The sequence below is a fragment of the Lonchura striata genome, chromosome 6 (assembly GCF_046129695.1).
Source record: "Lonchura striata isolate bLonStr1 chromosome 6, bLonStr1.mat, whole genome shotgun sequence".
Classification (NCBI taxonomy): Eukaryota; Metazoa; Chordata; class Aves; order Passeriformes; family Estrildidae; genus Lonchura; species Lonchura striata.
This window is the reverse complement of record NC_134608.1, coordinates 51,808,719-51,822,367: the sequence shown is the minus strand read 5'-3', so window position 1 is coordinate 51,822,367 and position 13,649 is coordinate 51,808,719. Positions and strand designations below refer to the sequence as shown.

Below are 13,649 nucleotides of genomic sequence, written 5' to 3'. Positions count from 1 at the left end.
TGGTCTGTTTTACCTTCACTTGTTCTCAATTCATCATCTGAAATATTTTATAGACTTACATGTTTTCTTACATGTCTCTTGTCTGAGAATGTAGTGGTATTTTTATTAATTTGTAATGTGATCACATTTGGTTAGAATTTTTCTTTTGTTGACCCTGTCTAAGCTATTGTATCAAATTAGGGACTTGATGGAGGCCTTAGTATTTTAATCCTACTCTCCTCTAACCTAAAACCCACTGAAATTATTCTGCAACAATTTAAAAAAGGTTGACCCACAATTTTTTAAAGGTGAGTGCTAAATGCCACTTTCACTGAAGCGTAGAAATAAATTAACATTGACTGAGCAAATGCTGCCTCAGGGCACCATCAAATGGAAGTTTTGCTCTCTGTTGCATTTCTTGTTTGTTCATGGTAAGATATTTTTCTACTGTTGTGAAAGAAGTTCATCTTTGTCTGAGCATTGATCTTAAAAGCAAAACTACCTGCAGTCAGCAGTTAAAAGCTGAAGTTGACTGGCTAAAATTACACAGCACCTAGAATCTGCTTTTTGACACAGTTCTTCACCTTTTCCAAGCCCTAAATTTAGCCTTAGAGTTAGAAGAAAAATTGAATTTATATGTGAAACTTTTGTTTCTCTGTCCAAAATCATGACGAATGGAATACTGCACCTGCTGTGTATTCCAGACTTAGACATTTTCTTTCAGACCAGAAAGCAGGATTGTCTAGATGTGTCACAGGTCTGGCTTCTACTTTTTTGATCATTCCTGGTTTAAAAAATCCAGATGTTTTTAGACAATAGGAACAAAATAAAAATCCCCTTTATTTCAGTATCTCAGAAAAATTATAGCAGAAGAAAAGGAAATTTGCTTTTCTGAGGAAATACTGACATCACCTTTTTATTAAAATAATAAAAGCCAATTTTTCTCTGGAAGAAAAACTTTTTTTGCTGTCTCGGTGATTTGAAGGCCCAAGAAGGAGCTCAAGTTCAAGGAAATGAATGTGTCTGAAGAGTTACTGAAATTAAAATAGGCTTGTTTTTCCTCAATAAAACTAGGAAATATAAATCATGCAGGGGAAAGAGAACAAATAAAGAGGCACAGTTTTTATGCCTTCCCCCTGTCTCCCCCGACAGTATTTTCATATTTTTGAAAATATGAAATGAAAGTTTTCATTTTTCATAAGTAAGCATGGCCAACATAAAAACATCTGAACTCCTGACACCGGGCAGTGAGTTGGAAGCAAGTATTTTTAACATCTACTTTTAATGACATATGAAGTTATTTATTAAGATAAAAACATGATATATAATTTTTTGTGCACTTTGCTCATGTGTGCTATTTGAAACGATGTGTAAATTGTGACATTTTGGAGCTTCCCTGTATCAATTAAAGAAAAAAGCACATTATCAAGAATTTAAATAAGCTTGCCCTTGCTGCAGTGGGACACAGTCAGCATTTTGCTGTAGACACATGAATTCTGTTAGCTGCAGGTCATAAGACCAAGTAGTTTAAGCAGTGTCTGTTAAAAGACACAAAAATCTCATTTAAGAAACATGGTCTTAACTGGAGATGTAGAGAAGCTTTAGGGAAATACCACATCAATTATTGAAGGGTTTTTGGGCAGTTAGGTTGCAGTAGGGCTTTCAGACCTCACTGACCTACTGGAATTGTAGAAACTGCCTCAGTCTTACTACCAGAATTTTCTGTAAGGATGTTGCACATTCCCATTGGCTTCTGCAAGATGCAAACTGAAATCCTGCTGTGCCTGGAGCATGGAGAGGGTGATCCTACAGCTGAGAAGAGAGGAAGGGGATGTCCTGGCAGGGTGGGCAGAGCCCTGGCTCCCTGCAGGACACACTGGGTGGGTGGGGGTGTGTGTGCAGCAAGCTCCAGTGCCATGGCTTGCCCTGGGACACTCCAGTCTCACCTGCTCATCCAGGTGGGATTCTGATGCTCTCCAGCCACCAAACCTCTGCTGATGATAAAGGTGAATTGTTGAGAACTCAGCATGTCAGTATTTTGCTGTAGGCTCATGAATTCTGTTAGCTGCAGGTCGTAGGACCAAGTAATTTATGCAGTGTCTTGTTAAAAGACACAAAAAAACTAACAATTTCAGGAGATGCAGGTTGGCCATTTCTGGGAAGTCTTTTGGACTGAATTCTTTGTCTTACTGTGAAGTGCCAGGTGTTACAAAATCAGGAAAATTGCACTCTGCAAGTCTAATGCAGAGCCCTCCATTGCTAGTCAAGATTTTTCTGATTATCTAGTGTCAGGTTTTTTCATTTAATAGAATATATTTTCTGCTTTTTACTGGAATCCACAAAAATAAAGGTCAGATGCTTTTTCAGAGCTCCTGTATACTCACTTTGTACATGAAGAACAGTATGTTAACAAAATGCTTGTGATAATCCCTGTATGTTATTGCTGGTCTCATGTCTGTCTGCTGCCCCAGGGCTTGAGAAGAGATTAGGGAACTGGAATAAATTACTCCTACTGTTGCTTCAAGTGAATAGCTATTTGATTTTAATGGACAATTCCATAGACTGTGTTTCCCCAAGGATCTGATCTAGCCATTTTGCAAATGGGAGGAAGTGTGTGGAATTTTACCAATTCCTCTGGAGATGGCAAAACTTGGACTTGCTGCATCTCTGGTGCTTGGCAACTTGAGTTCTCTCAGCCCTAGAGTGGCATTGTTTTAAACTGCTGTTTTTTCAGCTGATAGCAGGTAGAACCTGCAGATTTTAATAGGCTTATGATTTGTGGGATAGTGCTTTAGAGTTTCATATTAATCTGTTTTCTTTAGCACCTGTGATAGACTGTGGGAGGCCTTACAAATAAAGTTAAAGTTAGATATGATGCACCAAGTCAGTACTCAAGTGTTAAAAATATGCTCTTCTCTGTCTGAGAAGTATTGGCAATTACTGCTGCTGAAATAGAAATGAGAGAAGTATTTCTGATAGATTTTAGTAGTAGGAAGATCAAAAAATTACATGGAGATTGTAATGGTCATGGATTAAAGCAGATACCTTCTGATGAGGTCAATTAAATCCCCAGTTACTTTATTTTATCTCTGCTAGGTGTTGGCACTGACCACTTGCTGAAAACTTTGTTGTCATGCCCTGGGTAAGACTTTATCCCCTGACAAATCATGTACTGTGGCAAACATTTAAATCAGCCTGTCTTACCAGAGTGATTAATGCCTTTGATAGAGGAGCAGGAGCATTACAGGAGCATTATATTCTGTTTCATATGTTATATGCCTAAGCTACTGTTAAAAAACACCTACAGTGCTGTGAAAGTTTAATATATTGATAGACAATTCAATTTATTCAAACAGATACTACTGCAGATAAAAATGTGAAATTATAGCTCTGAACACTATTTCAGTCATACTTGCTTTCCTCTGCTGTGGTTACCTCAGAAAAATTTGCAGATCCACATAACTTGCCATTTCAAGCATATTTCTTTCTGTTTTAATTTTCTAATATTTGCTGACGTCTCAGAAAAAAATACTTATTTTTTTGCAACTATAAAGCTTTTTTTTAGAAAGGGAAACCCTTCTGTGTAATTATGTTTCCAACACACTGTACTTTTAATACTTGTTCAGAAATCATGGCAGAAACCATCTCAATTCTCAATTTGTGTATTTTTCCATTCATTTATTGAAGTCATAACTTGTTCAGAATTTCAGTTGTCTCTATTAACTTTCTTCTGGCAGCAACAAGTGAAAAATGTATTTTGAAATGTAGTTGCAGTTAATTTCATAAATTAAATGTTAGTAAAAGCAAGAAGAGGCCTGAATATACTGTGGGATTTGTATTTGATAACCTGAAACGATTTTGATATTAAAAAGACATTCAAAGCTATTTGCATAAAATATTTTAACAGTAACAATAAGTCTTCCTAAGAAAATTTATTTCTGGGGGAAAATTCTCTTCAGATAATGTAGAAGTGCGAGACATCTTTGTTTAGGTATTTGGACCAGATAAAACTGGTTTAGAGGAAGAGCTCCAGGATGTTGTGGTACAACACTGCCTCTCAAAGATGTTGGTCAATATTATTACCTAACTGCATATTAATGCTTTTCTTTGGCAAATACGAGTCAAATTGGAAAACACATCTGCCTCAGACATCTGGATTCTTAATCTAAATGTGGTTCAAGTGGAAAAATTGCACAAAACTGATAAATACGTAAATACTCAAAATTCTGGTCTTAAGCTGCAGGGAAGGATTGAGGTTGTCTTGTGATGTGATTTAATCTGACAGTTGCACAGTCATCAGTGCTGGTTTAGGACCTGCTCCAGTGTCACATCTGTGTCAGTAGACATTTGTTGCACCACTGTAACTGAGATAATATCCTTAATAGTAAACTAATTAGTCATTGTTTTAGTGCTATAGGTAGTTTCTGGTAGATCACTGTGGCTTTCCAGAGTGGCAATAAGCAGGTGTTTATCTTTTAAATAGATTATATTGAATATTCTAGAAGTATGCTTGTAGTATACAGTATGAAGCACAACTTTGTAGCAGCCAGGAAAAAAATAAAAATGCAACTTGTGTTAGGTTACAACAAAGGCACATCTGGGCCATCATCTATTCTTCCACATTGGCCAGAAGCAAATGCAAGATAATACTGATTTGTTTTGCCTCTACAACTTTGCTTGTGATTCTTCTGTATCACTTGGGTGTGATAAGGGCCTCTCTGTCACACGTACTGTGCAGTTTGAAGTGAATGAAACTTTGATAGCAAAATTAAAAACAATTGCATTCTATAAGTAATATTAAATTTATTTTTCTTAGGCAAGTAACTTTTGTATTATATTTTGCCATTAGATAAAGTTTAAAAACCTATCAGTCAGTTCTCAGAATTCAGAGGTTTGCAAATACTGTCCAGTAACAAGAAAGATTTTATTATTCCTGAGAGAAAATCAGCTCGGTGTGTGTGTCATATGATTCAAATTCTTGGCAATATGAAGGTTACATGAGATAGCATTTCTCATATTTTATGTTGAAAACTATGTTGCTAAACATCTTTATTTTGGAGGGTTACAGTAGATTTCTCTCCTTTTGGACTTTGATTTCGTGACCTGTCTTTTGTTATTTTGTTTGACTTGCATTCCTGGAAGCAGAGTCTCAGAATTCTTGTTCGAAAAATAGCACTATTTAAAAATATTTAAAGGTATTTTAAAGCATAGAAAACTGTACATGAAGAGAAATCTTGGGAGTTTAACAGGTCCACACTTAATTCTACTAATTCATCAGTTATTACCAGTTTAAACTTTCTCATCATGTTAGCTGTAGTAATGGTTTTATTTAAGTGGGGGGAAAAAAGGAGATTCCAGTGTTTAAGGCTTGGGCTTCAAGCTTCCAGATTTAATTCTGTGTTGTGCTGAACATGATTTTGGTAGGGGGTTTTTGTCATGTGATTTCTCTGATACATGATTTCCAAAAAGTAGAAATAACAGCATTATCATCCTGCTGACTTTTTAGGGGTCCACCTATAAAATTCTGGACTTAGCAATTGCTATTCCTGAATCTTTCTGATAATGTCTTTTTCCCAAGAGATTGCACAGTAACAGAATATTATTGAACTGATAGTGTTTACATAATTTCTCTGGAAAAAAATGGAAACACACTGTAAAAGATTGTATTGTTGATCAGATTTCATTTTTCTTTTCTTTGCTCTGAGAACATTGTTTGTTATACTTACCATAGGATGGCTGCAGAGTCCTGGGAGATTGCAGTCAGGGGTGTCTCTTTGTCAAACCCAGAAAGCAGAGTTGACTTCTTTGCAGGGCTGTCTGTGTCTGTATCATGGAGTAGGGGGGTGTGTGTGTCTGTGCTGCTGTCACGGCACTGCCAGCTTCCCTACCCCTGCTGGGGTCCAGTCAGTTCCCTACACTGCAGGTGTCAGGGAAAGTGACCCCTTTGGCATGGCAGTGGCCATTCCTTGGGCCAGGACTCTCCCTGTGTCAGTGACAGTGTCCAGGTAATTCCTTGTGGCATCCTTGGGGACGTCAGTGGTGTCCCCAGGGAGGTGTCTGGCTGATTCTGCATGTGTGCCCATGCCCCAGGGGGGTTGTCTCCAGCTGTGTCAAAATGCCTCTGTGGTTTTAGCAAGGATGGGTTTCTGATGACCAGGCAGCAGAAAACCATGGCTGCTTTTCACACTGGGGCTGTGCCAGCAGTGCTGTTCAGGAATGAGCTCGTGTGTGGCAGGGAAATTCCTAAATTGCTGTTTTCCTGCAGACTTCCGAGACCCTGCCTCGGTTAATCTTGACTTCTGCGTGGACCTGCCCTGCATAACTATTGCACAAGACTGTTACTTAAGGAAAGAAAAAGAGAGGGATTAGCAGAAATGGGAGTCTCATGGCATGCTGTCCATTCTTGCATCTGCCTTCAGCTTCCCTTCCTTCCCTCCTGCTTCTGACCACAACATGTGGTGCTCACACACTTTCTGCTGCCCTCGATGTGCACACATGTGCACGTGCTTACCAGGGAAGGCCAGCCTTGTTTTAAGGGGCTTTGCTTAATATTATAGAAAAATATCAAATGATGGTGGGGTGTTTGAGTACAAGAACAAGCAGAACTGCCACGAGCAGTGGCCCCAGCAGCTGCTCTGGTGGTTGCAGCTTTGGGGCTCACAGGGGAATTTCCCTGAGCAGCTTCGAGGGTGGTACAAACCCATCCATCCCAGATGGCTCTCTGTTGTATTGGGCAGCTGGAGCAGGCTTTACTCAGGCTTTATTCTTCATGGATGTCTCCTTGTTGCTGGCCTTCTGTTCAACCCTCTCACATTTGCTGCTGGTGCAGGATGTGCTCCCCTGTGTTTGCTCACATGCAGGTACCTCACTGAAACCATGGAGCTCCTTGGAGTGTTGGCATGGTAAACTCTGACTGCTCTGAAGTGATCATTACTGTTGATTGTGGCCTTGTGGTTGCCAAATGTTCCTAATAACTCCATGTTCTGAATATTTTTGGTCATCGTGATGAAAAGCAGACATGTGTTTGTATGCTGCTCCTCGCTGCTGTAAATAAAACAAGTCTGGGTCAGGAATTGTGTTCTACTGCTGTGCAGTTGCTCTCCAGCCTGGCTGGGAAAGAGGTAAACTGATGAAAGGTGGTAAAAAACAAACCAAAACAAAGAGTCTTTCATGTTGGAAAAAAATAGGCACTTTGCTAATATAACAAGCTATGTGAAATCAGTTTTTATAAAACCTGTTTTTACAGTTTTTATATCTATAAAAATAAGGAAGCGACACACGGAATTTTGGTTTTATATAAGATGTTAGGTATGTTTATAAAGTGTATTACAGTACAGGTCCATCATTCCCTATGGATGTGTGTATAACACTGTTAATTATGTGTTCATGCATTTCATCTGCTCTGAGTCCATTTAATATGTACAGTAAGTGGCAGAATATTGCATGGTACTGATTTGCTGTGCTCATGCAGTGACTGTGCCACTGTGGCCACACTTGTGTACAGTCTATTTTTAGGAAAAGGAATTCCTGTGTAACGTGGTGTCTGCTCTTCCTTCCCTGCTCTTCACCCATCAAGTACCTGGTAAGCCCAGGCAGAGAAGCTGCAGTGAAACATTTCTGCAAGGTGTGCTGCCTTGGCCACCAGGAGAAACACGGAGATAGGCAACTGGCTTGTTGTTTCTAGAAGGAATTTTGTGAAGTTTCTGTTTCTAAGTGCTTGATTTTACAGAATTTTGCATAAAAATTACTAATGGGTGGCTGTAAGATCCTCATTATTTTTCAGATATGGTCATTTCTGAAGCATAAAGAAGATGGAATATCCAGAGTCTTCTAATTATTTGGCTGCTGTCATGTTTGCATAACCTTTAGTTTAAACAATTGAGATCTCGACAGCTTGCATTCAAAAACTGAAGTGTGGTGCTGAGATAAATACCATAAAACACAGGCCAGTTCTGGGTTTTGTCAAATATTTTGTGTAAACTTTGACAAATGCATTAATATGACAAACAGTAGTGAACTGTGTGACATTTTAGAATGATTTCTAAGGAAAAAAGCATAAGAATCAATTTCTTTACAGTAAAACACCTCCCTCCTCTTCTGTTAATTGCAAGTGTGTGCCATTCTAGAACAAGAACATAAAATAAAGGTGTAAACAAAAGAACATTTGACAATCTGCATATGTTGTAAAAAATTCTTGCAGCTGTTGACATACTTCTTCAATATTACAGACCAGCATTATGACTTAAATAATTGGCTTTTAGGAATCACGGAAAATGCCATGTAAACATGCTTTAATGAGGATTATTTTTAGTAATTCCCTCCCTGTACTCAGTCACGGGGGCAGGCTTTAGTATCTAGTGATCCAACGAATATTTAAAAATTACTTTACCTAATGTCTTTAGATAAAACAAACAAATCTCATAAGCCCCTTTCCCTACCTCTCCCCTAATTCTTGAACTCCAAAGTCCAAAACTGCACTTGGGAGTTAAGAATTGGAACTGGAAGTGCATGTTTAACAGTCTGAAATCCTACAATGTTTGTAAATGAACAAATTTATTTGATTTTCTATACAGATTATTTGACTTTTGAGGACAAAAGGAGCTTCTTTTGATTAAATTAAGTCCTTTAGTCAGTTGAACACCTTGTAAAACCTTTACTTGGAATGTTAATAGATTAAACATCACTTTAAAGAATAAAAATCCTTTGTTATACATAAGTAAATTCCATACAATTGACATGTAATATTCTCTATCCCTTCCAGGTATATGGAATGAAATATCTTTCTAGGTCTTACTCTAATTGTAATAACAATAACAATGCACTTAAAATCAGCCCAGAGAGTGTACAATGAATTTCAGCACTTCTTCTTTAGAAAGAAGAAGATTTTTCCTAGTCTGCATTATAATGCTCTGTAATATTCTAATTTCCAAATTCAAGACACAGTCTGTACATGAAAAGAGTGGGCATCAGAACTGATTAATTTAAAATCAGTTCAGCAAATCATATCAAATTGAATCAATTAGTTATTCCAACCAGTTTAAGGATAAGGTATTTTGTAGAGATTTTAATCAAAATCAGGTATGTAGCATCTCTGTTATTGTTAAAGCAGTGGTGAATTTTGGCTGCATCATCACAGTCACATCTCGTTGCACAAATGGGCTCCAGCAGATGACACAGCAGCATCATGCTGATGCACCCAGCTCTCACCCTGTGTATTCATTTAGAAAATGCATTATTTTAGTTTCTCTAAATAGGAGAAGATTTGAAGAAGGAGAAGGGTGGTAAGTAAGAGTATTTGAAATTTTTAGTAAGTTGTTGACTAGCAGCACCTGGCAGGATGTCTCACAGGACTGAACCAAGAGCCACACTCCTAAATGTCCTTGAAAAACACGAAAAAACAAGATGTAAAATTTTAGCAGCATAAGGAACTTGGACAAAAAGTGACCATCAACATGAGTGTGGTACTGAAAGAGAGGGTAAGGGGTACTGTGGGATTCATGTCAGCTGTGATAGTGAAGGTCTTCATGAAAGCTTGAGGACTTCTTTGCTACTTAGAACTGCAGGTGAGATAAAAGGAATATATCAGGATATCTACTCATATTTCTTGTTGGGAAGAGACACAGATAAGAAATACGTATCATTTGAGTCATCACATTTATTGTACATGGCTGATAGTTCTTGCTGATACAGTGTGTATCATTCATGCACTGAATAATGCCATGCTGTCCAGAAATGATCTGTTGATCTTCAGAATTGTATTCTGCTCTCATTTGGTGATTTGCTTGTGTGTTCTCTGGAATTGGAGTCAGGCTGGTTTTAGGATGCCAAAGCCATTGCTAATGCTTGAACTTCTCAGTTTTTGTTTTCACTCCCCGTTCTTTTTTTATCCAGCCATTGCAAGCTGGCTCATCCTTCTAAAACCTCTAAATATGAATTGTGAGGAAAGAATTTCAAACAGTATGGCTATAGTTGAGACTTGGAACTTCACCAGTATTGCATTGTACCCCAAGATACAGAAGTTTTATTAAACTTCTCCTTGCCATGTACTGTGGTTACATAGCAGAGCTATCCTTTCTGCATTTTTTTCATGAAATAAGAACAAAACAGGTATTTGGAACAAAACCTTCTGGAAGGAAGATCAGATAGCCAAGGAGAAGATTTGTCAGGGTTTTAAAATGGATTAGCTGGCAATCCAAAATCTGGCAAAGAAGGCTTTCTCTGTGACTAGTTAGCTGGATGTTGCTACTAGCAGTGATTTAGAAGGCTGTGGAAAAGAAAGGGATCATAGCAAGATTTCCTAGAATTTGTACCAAAGAAAGAATTTTGCTGGAAGGCAATACTAGTAGTACACTTCTGTTTCCTTGGTCCACACAGCAAGCTCAAGGATGTCTTCTTTCCTCTGGTTGTGTTTGCTCTGCCAAACAGTCTTTACAGAGAACAGGAGTTTTTTTAAGGACATCCAAACATGCCTCTTCAGCTAGATGACCAAATAGTATGTTTTGGCAGTTTGCTTTTTCACTTCTGTAACCAAAGTTGGAGGAATTACCTCATGGAATTCTAACCTTCTTATTTCCTGAAGCCATTTAAAAATTCCAGAGAAAAGTATCAATTCAGCAAACTTTAAGTCTGAAGGGTTCTGAGGGAAGTTCTACAATTGCCAGTTCAAAATTGTTTTAGTGTTTCTTCCATTGTCTTTATCTCTTACAAAAAAATGCTTCATGCTTGTTTTCCCTTGGATTCTTAGAAAAACAAACATTTCATTAATAATCAAGAAATTAATTTTAATAAATGTTTTGCAATAAACAGTTCCCACATGTCCTGTGCATTGAACCACCAAAAAGTGTAAGATTTATAATAAAATCTGTACCTGTATGAAAGAGGTGGCTGCTGTCAATGCACTGCTAAGTATGATCAAAAAGTTTAAAATACTTAACATTAAGTTAAATAAAAATATTGGGTTTTATATGTTTTCCTTTTTCATAGTTTAAATATTTGTATTAGAATATATATTCCGTTGACGGATGCTGTCTCGGAGGCAGCACTTTACTAAATCAAGCAGGCTTGAAATCTCAGAGTCTCTGGGGCTTTTCAGGCTTTGTAGCAACATTCTTCCTTGATCACACAGATTTGATGTGTTAATCAAAGTGGACAATGCTCTACAACATGCTACTTAATCATGCACAACATATGTCTTTCAGTTTCCCAAATTTGCTTCAAGTATTCTTTTCTGTGAACTGTATTATCCTTGAAATTACTTTATCGCTGGATTTTTTTTTTTTCCTCTAGAAAAATGGGATATTTCTGATGACTTCTCTAGTAACATGATTTTTTTCATGATGTGCAGTGTGCCTAATTCTGGTTGTTGTTTCAAGGTTGATTTTTGGATTAAGCAATTTCTACAACAGCTTCCATTAATGTTGTTAAAACTGCACTACTCTTTGAAACATAACTGAAGATTTACATTCCAGCCTATTAAGGAACAGAGAGGTCTGGCAGTGGAATTGGCAACGAGGGATTTTAGGTTCTGTCAAGTTCACCAGCACAGCTAATACAGTGCATCATCTGTGCCTGAGAGTGGAAAAGCCCTCGCTGGCTGAATTGGAGATTCAGAACCTTTTTAGTCAGAATTTCCTCCGAGAAACCCACAAAACGCCACTTGTCATCCTTGAAATTCTGCAGCCATTGCAGGTCATCCCAGAAATATCCTCTTCCAGCAGCTGACACTTGTTTCATGGATCCAGAAATGGGGCTGCACCAACAGAGCTGATCCAAGAAAACTTCCTCCAGGAGCAGCTGGTCGGTGTCGTTCGTGTTGTCCTTTGGTGCAGCTGTGCACAGACCATCTGGTGCCCCTGCCAAAAGTGTAGGAAAGCTTTTCAGTAATATCAAAGTTGGCTTAAAAAGCCCAAAGCTGTCCTGCAGCAAGATGTCAGATATGTATTGAAGAGACCCCATTTTGGGCAGTTGGTGGAAAATGCCTCTGCCAGGGGCAGTGCTACAGCCAGGCAAACATGGGCTTGGGTTCCCAGGGGCACCTGGGGATGCATTGGACATAGATATAGGTACAGAAAATTGGCACCAGCTTTCTTGCCAATAATTTCTGTCTGTGCTGGTTGAGCATGCTCTTTTCTCTTTTTCTATTTATTTAGCGTTTTTGGGATTCTTTCAGTTGTGCTCTTTCCTGAAGGTCTCTTGGTTCATTTCCATAAACTTTCTAATTGCTTTGTTCTTTTTGCCCCTGCTGTAACTCTTTGTGAGACTAATGTTTTAGGATTTTTGACTTGGTTTGATGTGTATGGCACAGCACCTGGCTCCTGGTGCTGTCTGTATGTAGTTCATGTTTCCATGTGCAGTTACCCTGTCCCTTGTACAGATCTTTCTCTGTAAACACAGGCTCTTTCAGTCTGTGTCTGCCAGGCTGTGATGCCAGTCAGCAGCAGTCCTGCCCTCCACCGTATTTACCACTCTCCCAAATTTGATGTCAGTCAGAAATGTGATGAAGATGCATGTCATGCTATTTTCCATGTTGTTTATGAAAACATTCACCACAGTATCAGGCCCTGAAAACAGGATTCAAAGCCACCTGCCTGCTAAACCTTGAGCCTGACAGTGCAGTCAGTTTTCTACTCTTTCCTCCAGACTTTCTCTCCCAGCTTGTCCCCAAGGGTACCAAAGGAGCCTGCAAATCACAGGCTGTTCTTTCCTCAGATACACAGCTCGGTATTTCATTGAAGAAATGAAATGTTTTCCTTGGTCAGCTGGTTTTTTGTGTTTTAAATCACTTTTTTGTTCTTTCTGTGTCTGGAAATGCTGTCTATGGGGACTTGCTCCCTACTGTCCAGCCTGTAGCTCCCTCAAACCTGTTCCTTGCCTCCTTTGAATTATTGTAGAAGGTTTTATTTCTGGTTCCCCAGAAAATCAGTTGGCAAGAGACTGAGTCTCCCAAGGGGAGAACCTTGGGGATTAGAAGTTCTTTTTCCTAAGATGATGTCATTGAGGGTTCTTAGCATAAATAAAAAATTATTTTGCTATCACATGCTATTCAGTGGAAAATTTTCAGTGAGCCCTACTTCCAAGTTACATTTCATCAGACACTATTCAGTTTCTCCATGGTGAACTAGACTCAAAATCTTTTGGTAACTGCTCTGAACTGAGCGTCGGCTCATTACACGACAGAAGATGGATGTAAAATTCCATTTCTAGCCAAACGTTTTTCTTCTAAAGTGAAAAACTGATTTTTCAGTGAATCGCTTTACATACCCATATACATCTGATTAATTTTTTTAGGAGTTCATTCCTGTTAAGTTGTAAAAGTTGTATAGAATGTGTTCTGATGATGTGACACAGTTTTATTAAAAGTATGTGAAATTGGAAAATCACATGAAACTTAGAAAAGAACAGTAAAATTAAGCAAGGTGAATGTATTTGTACATATTTGAAAGTGTATATATATTTGAAAGTTTTTGCTTTAAAATTTAGGAGAGGAGATGCTGCTGGGAGTAAGGATGTGTCCTGTGTACTTGTGAACTGATTTGTTAATATGTAACTGGACTATACTGTAATATGGCATCTATTTTAATAGTTCTTTTAATGTCCTAAGCATTTCTCTGTTGTTCCTTAACTCAATTAAACAGGCTGCCTGTACAGCAGTTTACAGAGTATCCTGTGTT

At 38.3% G+C, this 13,649-nt stretch overlaps 1 protein-coding gene across 4 annotated transcripts in view; it reads left to right on the top strand.

The window, feature by feature from the left end:
* The window catches only part of SBF2 (SET binding factor 2), a 230,214-nt gene that overhangs the window by 144,717 nt on the left and 71,848 nt on the right, over positions 1-13,649 (top strand). The gene's annotated exons all lie outside the window — the stretch shown is intronic.